Source organism: Schistocerca nitens, chromosome 1 (assembly GCF_023898315.1).
Source record: "Schistocerca nitens isolate TAMUIC-IGC-003100 chromosome 1, iqSchNite1.1, whole genome shotgun sequence".
NCBI classification, from domain to species: domain Eukaryota; kingdom Metazoa; phylum Arthropoda; class Insecta; order Orthoptera; family Acrididae; genus Schistocerca; species Schistocerca nitens.
Window position 1 is genome coordinate 447,676,780 of NC_064614.1, and position 16,104 is coordinate 447,692,883.

Here is a 16,104-nt window from a genome sequence, read left to right on the forward strand (position 1 = left end):
AGTTGAGACCATCACTTTGTCGTCGTAAATTAGGTCTCTGAAGTTTCAGCAAACTCTTCGACGTGAGTGTTGGGATGATTCCAACAATAAGTCATACTACTACCCCGGCGCCATAACTTCTCAGTTGTCAGGGTTTCGTCTGCTGTGACCATAATGCCGATGCGACGTTAGGCTGCACTTCCTTCTTTTCCATACTGCAGACGTGGCAGGACCTCTCAGTCGAGCTATCGCCGCGCTTCACGACCCACTGGGAATATGCTCATTTTTGTTCGGATCAGAGACCAGGTCGTTCACTTGATTTCATTCACTCCCATCTCGAGGACTGCTTGACGTGGCTTTAGCAGTAGTAGTGAACCAAACAAAAGAAAACGAGAACGTCTCCTCCACCTGTTCCCACAGTGTGAACATAGCACTAATCCTTTTCTGACATTTCCCAGGCCTGTAAATCTACTAGCGACCTGCATCAAACCGACGCAATTAAAGACGTCGGCCGTCCCCTGTCTTGATGTTATGAAGTGACGTGGCGCAGTGATGGAAGCCATGGAATCGCATTCCAGAGGACCGAGGTTCAAACTCCCGACTGGACAGCAATTAGGTAGAGTAGAGTTTAATTGCCTGCCGACGAAGAGGTAATTAGAGACGATGCACATGATCGGAATGGACAAGGATAAGGAAGACAATCCGCAGTGCACTTTTCGTCATCCAGTCATCACCACAAATGATTTTTTCAGTCATCAGCATAAATGAATTTTTTTTGAGTCATCAGTCTTCTGATTGGTTAGATGTGACCAGCCACCATTTCCTCTCCTGTGCCAAATTTTTCATCTCGAAGTCGCTATTGCAAATTACTTTCTCAAGTATTTGCTGGATGTTGTAAGTAGGCTGTTTACGTTTTCTTATTGGCAACGTCACGTAGCGCTCTGTATGAAAATCACTGGCTGTGCTGTGTGCAGTCTGTGGCTAGTTTGCATTGTTGTCTGCCATTGTAGTGTTGGGCAGCGGCAGCTGGATGTTAACAGCGCGTAGCGTTGCGCAGTTGGAGGTGAGCCGCCAGCAATGATGGATGTGGGGAGAGAGATGGCGGAGTTTAGAAATTTGTAAGACTGTCATGAACTGCTATATATAATATGACTATTAAGGTAAATACAGTGTTTGTTCTCTATTAAAATCTTTCATTTGCTAACTATGCCTATCAGTAGTTAGTGCCTTCCTTAGTTTGAATCTTTTATTTAGCTGGCAGTAGTGGCGCTCGCTGTATTGCAGTAGTTCGAGTAACGAAGATTTTTGTGAGGTAAGTGATTTGTGAAACGTATAGGTTAATATTAGACAGGGCCATTCTTTTGTAGGGATTATTGAAAGTCAGATTGCGTTGCGCTAAAAATATTGTGTGTCAGTTTAAGCACAGTCCTGTATAATTGTTCTAAGGGGACGTTTCATATGTCGACCCTTAGCCGAGGATGCCTCACTGCAATCTTTTGATTTTTTCTTGTAGTTTGTGTAATTAGTGTAGATTTTGTTTATTGCTAGCGCGTAATTATAGAGAGAATTTCCTTTGTAGTTGTAGTTTTTCATTGTTGTACAGTAAAACAGTTGTGGCATGCATGTAGATTTGCAGCAAGTATTTCGCAGCTGCGCTTGCAATTAACTAGATATTATTTTCAGTGCTATGTTAATGTGTTCTCTTATTTTTGCTATTCAAATTGTGCTTTTCTGTGTTATCGTGTGAAATATTGTGACAATAATGGCGTGTGAAAAACGTAACACTAGCCTCCAAAGTAAACTGAGAAATAATAGTGACGACGAGCATAGCTTATCAGCACCACTGTGTAATGAATTAACAGACATTCGAAGTAGTAATTTGGTAATTGTGCATAGGGAAATGGAGCGGGCGGCAAATAATGGTGTAGACAGTGAAACAGGTAGTGAACAGGGAAGCATTATCGATCGATCGGTCGGCAACAGCTCGCCTCAGGAATCCGAAATGACAGGACACAGTTTCGCAAATACTGTAGATTCAGGTTTTGGGTCCTCACCGTTTTCTCAAATAAGTCAAGACACATTTTCTGCTTGTCAAAATGTGAATGTTGCCGGTGCAAATGCACTGCCGAAAAGCATAGAGGAACAGATTCCAGACACTAATACATTATTATTGCAATTAATGCAACAAATTAAACAAAATCAGAGACAAACACAGCAACAGTTAGACACAATGCAACAAAATCAGAGTCAAACACAGCAAAAGCTACAAAAGTTAGACACAATGGAACAAAATCTTCAAAAGTTAGACACAATGGAACAAAATCAGAGACAAACACAGCAAAAGCTTCAAAAGTTAGACACAATGGAACAACACCAGAGACAAACACAGCAACAGTTAGACGCAATGGAACAAAAGCTTCAAAAGTTAGACTCAGTGGAACATAAGCTTGAACAAACACGTGAAGATTTAACTACTGAGTTACATAACATTGAATCGAAATGTCAAAAAGTCTGTAATGATGTAAAAACACAAATTAGTGAGCATTTTCAACCTATTTTTTCGCGGCATGAAAATGCATTACAGAATCACGAAGCAGCCATAAAAGAACTGCAAACTATTGTTCATGAAAATCATGAGACCTTGCAGGCTAAATTTGACTCAGTTGCATCTACCGATTTGGTTACGCAACTTGCAAAAACTCAGGAAAACTTAAAGGACACAGTAGATACTCTGAAACTTGGTTCAGAAAAACACACTGAGGAAATAAGTACACTATCGGAGAAAGTAGCCGAACTTTCGGATCAGTTCACTAATTTATCTACGAAGGTAGATGATAATCTGAATGACACAAAACCGGTAATCTTTAATGACACAGAAGAGTGCGAACAAATTACGAAATTCAATCAAAATCAAATCAATATACAGTACAAAAGAGAAATCCGGAAAGTACAAGATCAGTTGGCACAAGTAATACAAAAATTACAAATTTCAGAGGACACTCGCGCTCCAACACGGGAAGAGGGACTTAGAAATACGGAAAAGCCACAAAATAATAACACAGGGCATTTCGGAAGGTATGAAAGAAATTGGCAATGTGCACCGAATTTTGAGATGGAACGGCCGACACGACCTAACAATGACCGATATGCGACTCGCCGACATGATGATTTTGACTATAAGCTGTTCATTACTACACGTAAATTCAAAACATTTAAGAATTCTGGCAACGACATTCATCCACAAGCATGGCTCCATCAATTCTCTCATTGTTTTCCTCCCAACTGGTCGTTAGAACACAGATTAGAATTTATGTGTGGCTACTTAGAGAATGAACCAGCTGTAAGAATGCGATCGGTCATTCACGATTGTCACAGTGAAGGAGAATTTCACCATGCCTTCCTCTCAGCATATTGGTCTCAAGCTACACAAGACCGAGTAAAACATAGCATCATGATGATGAAACACTTTGAACAATCTGAATTTTCCAGTCTTGTCAAATATTTTGAAGACATGTTGCATAAGAATCAGTATCTTTCAAACCCATACAGCCCCTCAGAACTCATCCGCATTTGCTTAATCAAATTGCCTGAACATTTAAGAAATATTATTTTAGCAGGACGTTGCAAAGACGACATTGAAGCTTTTCAGGGACTGTTACAAGAATTAGAAATTGACACTGATAATCGCGGAACGCGAAAACAGGAACACAACATTTACAGGTCACATCCGTCGCAATTCCGCGATGAAAGAAATAATAACTGGACACGACAAGGCTATTCTTACAACGTAAATCGTGACCAAAACAGACACCACCCGTATGCCAACCGTTGGCAGAACAATAGTTACAGAGAAAGACCGCATTTCCGTAGTAATGAATACGACAGAGATTACCATAGAAGCAGACAATATGGGAACAAAAACAATTATTATCAAGGGAGACAGAATAACTTCAGACGCAACAGTTCAGCACGCAGTTACTATTCCGGGAGAAATTCTCCACCACATGACCGACAAACAAGGAACTATGTAAACTACCGACATAAGACAGACCTGAATTACATCAGAACTGGCGAGCTTCAAACAGGGCCGGGCCTTCTCGTCAAGGTGAATTTGAAGAAGTTCGGTCTCCTAATCCCAATAAAGGCGCGCACCAACAAAGAGACAGACAATGACTCGCACCGCAGGCAGCCGCGTGCGCCGGCTGGCTCAGACAAAATAACATAGACGCTAACCTTGAGAAAAATTCCAGCATTCTTTACCGACGTATACAACATGATAATTACTTTGAAGTTGAAACTCTGCGTACTAGAAAGGGTAAAGGGTTGCCCCACATTTCACATGTAAAACCATTTACTGAGAGACAATCTGCCTTTTTAACTTTTTCTTTGCCATATAACTTTCCATTTACATTGCTAGTAGGCTTTGTCAGACTTAGAATCTGTTAATATGCAACAATGTTTGAAGTTAAATATCCAGTCTAGAACCTAGGGAACATTTTTAAACAGAAATTACGAATGCATTGTTATAGTGAACAGACGACACAGTGTTGTATTTGTACATTCTTGCTTGTTAGTTGCACCATTACGTAACGACTATCAGGCTTACATACTTAGAACATATACTGGTACTGCTAATGAGATTTTAATGCAACATTTTGGTTTACTTGAAAATAAATTCTGGTTTTAAAGTACTTTCTGTGAGATACCAGATGACACAGTGGTTAGTTTATGTGACAGCTACACGATTTTATCACGACGCTACTAATGAGTGACAATTTACAATGTTGCTTTTGCAGTGTTTCTGTTTTATATCTGCAAAGTTTTCTGTTTTATTCTGGAAAGTAAAACATGTTTTAGTAGTAACTTTTGTGGTATAGCTACAATGAGACAGCCTTTTCTGTAGCACAACAATACATTACATTATAGTGCTTTCTTGATCACGGTCAGGTACGTAATAACTACGATATCTATACGCAAAGCTTTTCACTTTTGTTTATCATGAGGTAAGTACATTGACTTCTGCAGAACTTAGCTTCCACAGAGATTATCTTACAACAAGACACACAGTTTAGCGCTACAGTACACGTATTTGAGTGATTAATTTTGTACTTAAAACCTTTACTTTTAAAGATTTTTGAATTAGAAAGAAAGTTTTCTGTGATACATTTCATTCCATTGCTGTAATCTATAACACCTGAGGGTATAATTACATTAATCCTCAGGGGGGTACACGCCTACTTTGTGTACCATGTGTTTGGCAAGCACAAGGAGCCCTAGCTAATATGGTATTTGCTTATACAACTTTACACATCGGTACCATATTCCTCTAACACAGAATTACACAGCTATCTGATTATTTAACAGAGAAAGAAAAATTTTTTTTCTATGTCAGTGACAGATGTTTACGCAATTACACAGCTGGATAACTTCACACTTATGAAATTTTATTTTGTGTGTACTGTGTGAACCCTTCATAATTTTCAGAACCATTGTGATACTATGAGAGCTTTGAATGATGTATTTGGTATGGGATCATGATTTTTAAAGTACGTTTGAGGTGGATGAAACTTTTGATTTGAGCAGAGAATTTTTTTTAGGTTTTTAAATTATTGGAGGAAGCTACGATGATGTTGAGAGTTGACTGAGGTTTTATGATGTTATTATTACGATGACTATGTGTATTATGCTGTTTCGGTATGTTTATGATCAATAAGCTGATGCTATATGAGTTATTTGAGTATGCTACGTATCTGTTATGATGAAATATTGAAAAAGTGTCAACGAATAAGGTAAGGAATAATGAGTAGTGGTTAGGGACTCTGGTTTGTGAAAAAGGTTGTTGGAAACCAAGAATCGTACTTTAAGAGTTATGAAATGTGTGTACATGTGTGAATGTATCAAAATGCCACTGAAAATTTTTTGGACACTGTTATATTCATAGGATTTTGTTTCTACACATTTGTAACGCAAATTCTCAACCTGTGAAAATATTTTTATATGAGACTGTCACTGTAGTGGAAGCTGCTGTCGTAAATATTTCAGAAAGAAAGGTAAGTGACCTTGACGTAATGCGTTTTGAGCGCCCAGCTGAGAGGTAGTCGTCTGACAAAAGAAAGCCATTAGGTGGAGAGAAAAAAAAGGCCATTATCCTCGCTATTGACATTCCTTTGTAGAAAGCATCGCAAATACGACACGCTCATTACTTGGAAAGATACTTACATCTGCACACCTGATTATGACAAGCGTCTTCCTACGAGAGTTGAGAGAATTTCTACTAACTTATGAAATGTCACATGACTATTGAATGATATTTTTATGCTTTGGTTTGCGTAATTGCTTATTTCATTTGATATCTGGTTTCCAGCTGTGTTGCAGCATTGGTTTTATAAAATAAAATTAAATGCATTTGCTAATGTGAACACTTTTTGTCAACAGATCTATTAAATAATTATTTTATGATCCACATTCTTCGAAAAAGGAGCTCTTGGAATGGAAAGAACAATAAGAAGGGACTAATAACAGTAACTGCATATATAATTTTCTTTTCAAGTACTTGGTAATTTATTTTGTAGAAATAGTTGTGATGCACCACTTTAATTACTTAGACATTAAGATGTGATTATACATTTCCCTTATCTGCATTGTTATCTTTAGTGCACTATTTTTTCTGCTTGAGCTATGTCATGTTTAGGTATAAGATATTTCATTTTCTGCTGCTGTTTGCCAGGCATAGTGCTACTGAATTTTAATTTGTGTTACTCTGCTAAGCCAGATTTATTTTTCTTGTTTGCTGCACATTGCCTTATATTAGTTGTAATATTGCAATTGCTTTGCTAATTTCTGTAATGCTGCTTCCTTTGCAAATCTGCATTTTTTTGTCATTGCTGTTTGTGTTAATTGTTTTGTGCTGCTGCATTGCCTCCCCCCTTAGTTTAGCATCTGAGCTCAGTAGATTTTAGTTAGCTTAAGAGGGGGTAGACTATATAAGAGAATGAGTTGCGATAAATTGGAAGAAACACATTGAGAAGTTATACGAAAAAAGTACAGAAAGCAGGTATAGATAGGACCTTTTGGGAATAATGAAGAACAAAGGGAGATCTCCGAGAAGTAAAGAAAGTGTTTGTGGACCCTTGTGTATTTATGTTCTTCCTGTCTTAACATGTTTATCTGATAAGACTTATGTTGTAGAATGTTTCTAATACTCAGCTACATGAACTATGATGAGGAATACTGTTATCCTCAAATATAATTTGCATTAATAATATGTTATTTACTTTGTAAAGATGTTAGACATTATTAATTCTATTCTGTTTTAATGCTCATGTGTGAAGTCGATGTTTCAATAATTATTCTGATCTTTTATGTATGTACTTATGTCATAATTCCTGTAACACTGATGTATATGTTATTTCGATTCTTTTGTAAAGCCCATATTACTACAAATGTTATCTGTACTATTATGTTCTTTAATGATGTATTTTGTACCTTTGTAATCGTATTTTCATGTTGTAAATTTATAATTGTATAGACACCAGTTCTTCAAATTAAGTTACATTTCACTGCACACGTTTCTGTTGGTCATAGTATATGGACAATATGTGAGAAGTAGGGACTGATAGTGTTTGCACGTGTGTTAATGATTCAGCAAGGGACTGGATAACAGCATTGCTGGTTCTAAGGACAATTCCAGAAACTTTGTGAGTGCACAAGTGGTGGTTTATGGACTTGCTATATTGTCCGCAAGACTCTTCGATGGTGATTGTGCACCTGCACATTTGCAACAGATGGCTGCTGGCCATCTCTACAAGGACTACAGTGGGTCTGCGTCTTTGCTGACTCACCAGTACCATTATTTCTACAAGGACTGCAGTGGGTCTGCGCCTCTGGTGGCCCACCAATACTGTAATCTCTACCAGGACTACAGTGGGTCTGCTCTGTGATGACCTACCAATACTCTTCAAAACTTCGATTGACTCTGCTGTGGGTTTGCTCTGTTGTGGCCCATTACTTGTCTTTCCATTGGAAGGACAACACTACTTCTTCAGGACAGCATGGAAATCCACTACTTCTGTGTGCATTTTCTTTTACTGCTCAAACTTTGAGAAAAACACTGCTATTTTACTGTGATGAACGATCAGGACTGTCTTTATGGACTGTGAGAAAATTTTAGCTTTTGACCAACAGTGTAGCAATAAGTGTGTGCATTTGATATCTTTGTTATTGTAATTATGAAAAATTTTATCAAATCATTATTGGCCACTGCCCAAAACAATTTGTAAAATTTTTGTGGGGAGCATGGGGCTATGTAAGTAGGCTGTTTATGTTTTCTTATTGGCAACGTTACGTAGCACTCTGTATGAAAATCACTGGCTGTGCTGTGTGCAGTCTGTGGCTAGTTTGCATTGTTGTCTGCCATTGTAGTGTTGGGCAGCGGCAGCTGGATGTTAACAGCGCGTAGCGTTGCGCAGTTGGAGGTGAGCCGCCAGCAGTGATGGATGTGGGGAGAGAGATGGCGGAGTTTTGAAATTTGTAAGACTGTCATGAACTGCTATATAATATGACTATTAAGGTAAATAGAGTGTTTGTTCTCTATTAAAATCTTTCATTTGCTAACTATGCCTATCAGTAGTTAGTGCCTTCCTTAGTTTGAATCTTTTATTTAGCTGGCAGTAGTGGCGCTCGCTGTATTGCAGTAGTTCGAGTAACGAAGATTTTTGTGAGGTAAGTGATTTGTGAAACGTATAGGTTAATATTAGACAGGGCCATTCTTTTGTAGGGATTATTGAAAGTCAGATTGCGTTGCGCTAAAAAATATTGTGTGTCAGTTAAAGCACAGTCTTGTATAATTCTTCAAAAAGGGGACGTTTCAATGTGTTAGAATATCTTTCTATAAAGTTTTTACTCTCTGGAAGATATCCCCTCATGTCTTAACAGATGTCCTAGTGTAATATTTCTGGCTCTGCAACTATCATATTCAGGTACAAGCAGCTCACATAAGAGCAGGTCAGAAGGCAGCAGTGGCAAGACGATGTAATGTGGTGTGAGGTACCACAGACAGATGGTTTCTTTGGTACGGGTATCGTCAAAAAGACTGCCTAAATTGGGATCCATCTCCGCGGTTGGCTCCTGCGTTCGGTAGTTGCGCGCCAAAATGATAAACGTCTGTTATTGATATTAGTATTTACTTGTATTTCATATTAAAGTATCTCTCAAGAGCGTGCTATCATTCCATTATTTTACAAGTATTAATAACCAGCAGAATAATAAATAACTGCTAAACGGAAAGGCATACGAAGCACTTCGGAGATCTTCGGATCGCGCCTAATCTGGATGGCGGGCGAAGTGGTTCGGCTGTAAGATCAGAGCTCTTCGGCTGTGTCGGAGGACAGATATGTTGTCTGCCGCGATATCAAAGTAAAGATTATAGTGACCGAGACAAAAAGACAGCACTATACAATGCTTTAATTGAAAAATTGCGGGCAGTTGACGCCTCGGCAAACAGTGAAACAGTAATAAAAAAAATAAAATAATTCGCAATGTCCAGTTTGTAAATCAGAGCTGGACTGACAGTCTTGCAGGGCAGACATGTAGTCTGTCGCGGTCGGCATCAGGTTAAGACTTTGTGAGCAATGTATGGTTATTTGGACACGTAGTTGAGAACAGTGTGATATTAATTACGGAAACACACAGTTTACTATTTTGCTGCAGATTGGAAATTATTTGTGACTCCAAAGTGGAATGTAATTGTGCAGTTTCTCGTGTTCTGCCAATAAAAAGCGAGTGACATCCCATAGCCAGCCGGAGTGGCCGTGCGGTTCTAGCGCTACAGTCTGGAGCCGAGCGACCGCTACGGTCGCAGGTTCGAATCCTGCCTCGGGCATGGATGTGTGTGATGTCCTTAGGTTAGTTAGGTTTAATTAGTTCTAAGTTCTAGGCGACTGATGACCTCAGAAGTTAAGTCGCATAGTGCTCAGAGCCATTTGAACCATTTGGCATCCCATATAAACAAACTAATTGAAATTTTAATTATTCCACATAATATCAATTCCTCGTAAGAGTTTCCTACAGCCTCAAGATAAAGGAATCACGACCTAAGTGCTCTTTTCTGCACAGGGTACAGCAACTATAGAAGACTGCAGGTTGGTAAACGTTCATTAGAACTTATGCATTCCACTCAGGTCGTTGGAAGCAAACACGCACCTCGCGTGCACTGCAACCTCAGTACATACAAAGGAGATCAGAGACATACCATCTGTGGTAACATAGAGGAGGTATGAAGGACAGAGATTTTTGAGAGAAAAAGTTTATAATACGTACATATCATCCTCTCTCTCCCTGTCTCTCTTTTTCAACTTAGCGTACTACCATCCTGTCCCTTCTTGATGGCAGTGTTTCCGTATGTTCTCTCCAATTCTGAGGAGAACCTCCTCATTCCTTACCTTATCAGCCCACCTAATTTTCAACACTCGTCTGTAGCACCACATCTCAAATGATTGTATTCTCTTCTGCTCCAGTTTTCCCATAGTCCATGTTTCACTGCCGTACAATGCTGTCCTCTAAAACCACATTCCAAAAACATTATTCCGCAAATTATGGCCTATGCTCGATGCTAATAGACTTCTGATGCCCAGGAATGTCGTTTTTGCCAGTGCTATTGTGCTTCTGGTGCCCACCTTACCCCGTCCATTATGGGTTATTTTGCTGCCGAGGTATCAGCATTTCTTAACTTCGTCTGGTTCGTTATCTCCAATTCTGATTTTATATTTCTTACTGTTCTCATTTCTGCCACTTCTCAGTACTTCTGTCTTTTTCCAGTTTACTCTCCATCCATATTCTATATTCCTCAGACCATTCCTCTCATCAGACACTGTAATTCTTCTTCTCTTTCGCTGAGGATAGCAACGTCATCAGCTAATTTTATCACTGATATCCTTTCATCTTGAATTTTAATACCAGTCTTGATCCTTTCTTTTATTTCCGTCACAGCTTGTTCAATGGGGCAATAGCCTTGCCGCAGTGGCTACACAGGTTCCCGTCAGATCACCGAAGTTAAGCGCTGTCTGGCGTGGCCGGCACTTGGGTGGGTGACTATCCGGGCCGCCATTCGCTGTTGTCATTTTTCGGGGTGCACTCAGCCTCGTGATGCCAATTGAGAAGCTACTCGACCGAATAGTAGCGGCTTCGATCAAGAATACCATCATAACGACCAGGAGAGCGGTGTGCTGACCCCACGCCCCTCCTATCCGCATCCTCCTCTGAGGATGACACGAGGGTCGTATGGTCACGGTAGGCCACTCGTGGCCTGAAGGCGGAGTGCTTTTTGTTCAGTGTACAGATTGAACTTTAGGGGCGATAAACTATGTCCCTGTCTCACACCTCTTTTAATCCGAGCACATCGTTCTCGCCCTTCCAGTCTTACTGTTCCCTCTTGGTTCTTCTACACATCGTATATTGCTCGTCTTTCCCTATAGCTAACCCCTATTTTTCTCAGAATCTCGAAGGTCTTGCACCATTTTACATTATCGAAGGCTTTTTGCGGGTCGACGGAAACCGTAGACGTGTCTTGACGTTTCTTCAGTCTAGCTTCCATTATCAGTTAAATGATTTTGTGAAACCTCTGTTTCTGTGGTCGAAGATCTTTTGAAACCTGTTTCTCCTTCCTCGTTTGTTAGTTAATGCCATGTGTTACAGATCCTTTGCATGAATGTGAGTTCAGAATAGTAATTACTGCACCGCTTCTCTTGCTTCTCCTCCGTTCAGTGACACAGATTTAGATTTTATTGTGGAATTCTTAGATCACTTCGTACGATGACGGAATCATTGAATGGTTCCTTCGAGAAGGACACGGCTGATTATTGTTTTATATTGGTGAAATTCAAGCTTGTGCTCCGTTTCTAATGACGTTCTTGTCGACAGGACGCTAAACCTTAATTTGTCCTCCGTGCTTCCTTCCTCGTGATTCTCCTCCAGAGTCTTGTATTTTCTGCGTTGTGTTCTGCACTACCATAATCGCAGGCATGAATCAGTTTTCGAGGGCATTAGCCTGTGTGCTTCTCCTACACATGAATTTGAAATGTAAGCGTTTCTATAAGCGGTAGTCAAACGAAAACATGACAGATGGAGAAAGGTAAGTAAACGGTTTATTGTTTAAAAAGTAAACACCATAACTGATAATACATTTATTCCTCTCTGAGACAAGACGGTCGATGCTTTCACGGAAAAAGGTTTGAGTCTGTGTACGGAACCAGATGTGCACCTCTTCGTCCGAAGCAAATCGACGGCCACGAATGTCTTTCTCCAGGGCTCCAAAAATATCGAAATCGCGTAAGGAGAGATCCGGACTGTATGGACGATGTGTAAGGGTTTCCCAGCGAAACGTCTGCAGCGATGTCGAAACAACCTCGGCAACGTGTGGGCGGGTGTTATCCTGCAACGGAATGACGCAATCCGTCAACACTCCAGGGCGTCTGCACTTGATGGCGCTCTTTAATTTTTGCAAAGTGATCACGTACCGTTGTACGTTAATTGTGGCACCGTGTTCCAGAAGGTCAATGAGCAGATGGCCCTTGCAGTCAAAGAAGAAGGTCTTCATGAATTTCTCGGAACTGGTGTGCCTGTTGTTTCGACTACGGTGCACAAATTTCGCTGGGAAGCCGTTACACATCCTCCACACAGTCCCAAACTCTACTCATGCGATTTCCAAATTTTTTGATCCCTAGAGAAAGAGATTAGTGGTAGTTGAACCAGAGATGTACCAAAAGATCTAGCGATTAGTACAGTACCCGTCGGCGTCAGCTTGTCATTTTCCGATCTTAACGTCACATTCGACCATTGCAATGATGGGCTACATTGAACACCGAGAATATCAGAAAGTCGACTATTCTCAAAATTTGTATAAATGTTTACTACGAGTACCAATTGCGTTATGGTAATGCCAATTAAACTATTGGAGAGGATATTTCAATCACGCAGTACGTGCAGACAGACAGAACAGAGATCAGTTTTGTGAGTAAAACAAAAATTAACTTTTGACAGTTTACTTGGCAATAAAGACGCACGTCTTAGTCGTACTGAGGATGAAACGGGATTATAGAAATATAAAAATATTCGTTTCTGGAAATGTAGCTTCTATACTAAATAATTTTTTCGCCAAAGTCGCACGCGAGACAGAACTCGATACAAATTTCAGTTTGCAGCACTGAAAGATTCTGCTGTATAGAAACATTTCATGGCCTGGCCTCAACAGTCAGTTAGCCGTAGCTTCCAACCTCTTTGCAAGCTGCGTGACAGCTGATCTTAATACATGATGTAATACACCCCTGTACAACCGGTTGGCACTTTGTACACCCTCTCTCTTCTTTTTGAACGACGCAGCACAGCATTACACAGTATTTGTTACTGCAGCAAGACAAAAATTCACATAAATGACTCGTTATTCATATGCCAGAGGATAGATGTGGAATACCACCTCTACAAGGCGTTCTTAGTAATCCATGAAGGATAGTTCTGGTGGCCATCTTGATGCTACGAAGACTAGGACTCGGTCAATCATAAACAGAATATGAGCAGCCAGCCGTATTGCCGTACGAATAAGTCACTCGCACTAAATCTTGCTGATTAATTTAATTCTGGACTCGACTAGTGTTAATGTATACCGGCGAAAGTGAACGTGAGACAATAAAAGTAACGATTCTTCTTTTTTATTTTAAGGAACTGTCGGCTCAAACATATATTGCCTGTCCCTAGATATGCTGTATTAATAATTAGACTATTAGGTGTTAAATTCTCTCAGAAACAGTACACTTAGCAATTTTTTTTTCGGGTGAAGAACTGTGACAGTGGCATACATGCAACAGTGTCTGTATCTGTGGGGTCCATGGAGTACGATTTGTCTACGGAAGCCGTTGTTATAGTATCTATTTTTGTGTCGTGTGTTGTCAAATCGACATTAATTTGAAGCGAATACTAGTACATATAGGATAAGGGGCAGTCAAATGATAACAAGACAGATAGAAAAACGGAAGTAAACAGTTAATTATCTCAGAGGTAATCGCCATAACTATTAACATATTTGTCCCACTGTGGACAAGACGGTCAGTGCCTTCATGAAAAAATGTTTGCAGTTGCCTACGGAACCAGCCGTGCTCCTTTTCGTCCGCAGAATTTAAGCTGTGAGAACGGGTCATGAGTCGTGCTTGGGTAGCTCAGATGGTAGAGCACTTGCCCGGGAAAGGCAGAGGTCCCGACTTCGTGTCTCTGTCCGGCACACAGTTTTAATCTGCCAGGAAGTTTCATATCAGCGCACACTCCGCTGCAGAGTGAAAATCACATTCTTGAAGCCAAAAGTTGTTTCCTTCTATACGAACATCCTCAAATTACCTGAAAATAAGACACAGATAGGGCTAAAGCCTAGCCTAATATAAGTTCTTATTGAAGCGTAAGACCCATGAGTATTTTCGTGTAGAATGAAACCAGTTTTGGCTTAACACTCGTGCACGTACGTAGGATAACAGTTGTGGTGGTTTTCTTAACATTCATATTAATCAGTTGTGGAACAGCAATATGATAAAGAAACGTGCATAGCTGTGAGAAAGTAAGTGATTTTTAACGTCACCTCAGAGTATCAATAGGCTACGAAATACACTCCTGGAAATTGAAATAAGAACACCGTGAATTCATTGTCCCAGGAAGGGGAAACTTTATTGACACATTCCTGGGGTCAGATACATCACATGATCACACTGACAGAACCACAGGCACATAGACACAGGCAACAGAGCATGCACAATGTCGGCACTAGTACAGTGTATATCCACCTTTCGCAGCAATGCAGGCTGCTATTCTCCCATGGAGACGATCGTAGAGATGCTGGATGTAGTCCTGTGGAACGGCTTGCCACGCCATTTCCACCTGGCGCCTCAGTTGGACCAGCGTTCGTGCTGGACGTGCAGACCGCGTGAGGCGACGCTTCATCCAGTCCCAAACATGCTCAATGGGGGACAGATCCGGAGATCTTGCTGGCCAGGGTAGTTGACTTACACCTTCGAGAGCACGTTGGGTGGCACGGGATACATGCGGACGTGCATTGTCCTGTTGGAACAGCAAGTTCCCTTGCCGGTCTAGGAATGGTAGAACGATGGGTTCGATGACGGTTTGGATGTACCGTGCACTATTAAGTGTCCCCTCGACGATCACCAGTGGTGTACTACCAGTGTAGGAGATCGCTCCCCACACCATGATGCCGGGTGTTGGCCCTGTGTGCCTCGGTCGTTTGCAGTCCTGATTGTGGCGCTCACCTGCACGGCGCCAAACACGCATACGACCATCATTGGCACCAAGGCAGAAGCGACTCTCATCGCTGAAGACGACACGTCTCCATTCGTCCCTCCATTCACGCCTGTCGCGACACCACTGGAGGCGGGCTGCACGATGTTGGGGCGTGAGCGGAAGACGGCCTAACGGTGTGCGGGACCGTAGCCCAGCTTCATGGAGACGGTTGCGAATGGTCCTCGCCGATACCCCAGGAGCAACAGTGTCCCTAATTTGCTGGGAAGTGGCGGTGCGGTCCCCTACGGCACTGCGTAGGATCCTACGGTCTTGGCGTGCATCCGTGCATCGCTGCTGTCCGGTCCCAGGTCGACGGGCACGTGCACCTTCCGCCGACCACTGGCGACAACATCGATGTACTGTGGAGACCTCACGCCCCACGTGTTGAGCAATTCGGCGGTACGTCCACCCGGCCTCCCGCATGCCCACTATACGCCCTCGCTCAAAGTCCGTCAACTGCACATACGGTTCACGTCCACGCTGTCGCGGCATGCTACCAGTGTTAAAGACTGCGATGGAGCTCCGTATGCCACGGCAAACTGGCTGACACTGACGGCGGCGGTGCACAAATGCTGCGCAGCTAGCGCCATTCGACGGCCAACACCGCGGTTCCTGGTGTGTCCGCTGTGCCGTGCGTGTGATCATTGCTTGTACAGCCCTCTCGCAGTGTCCGGAGCAAGTATGGTGGGTCTGACACACCGGTGTCAATGTGTTCTTTTTTCCATTTCCAGGAGTGTACTTGGCCCTTACTGACCTGTGCCACTCACACCAAGAATGACAGCTTTTGTTCGGAGTTGA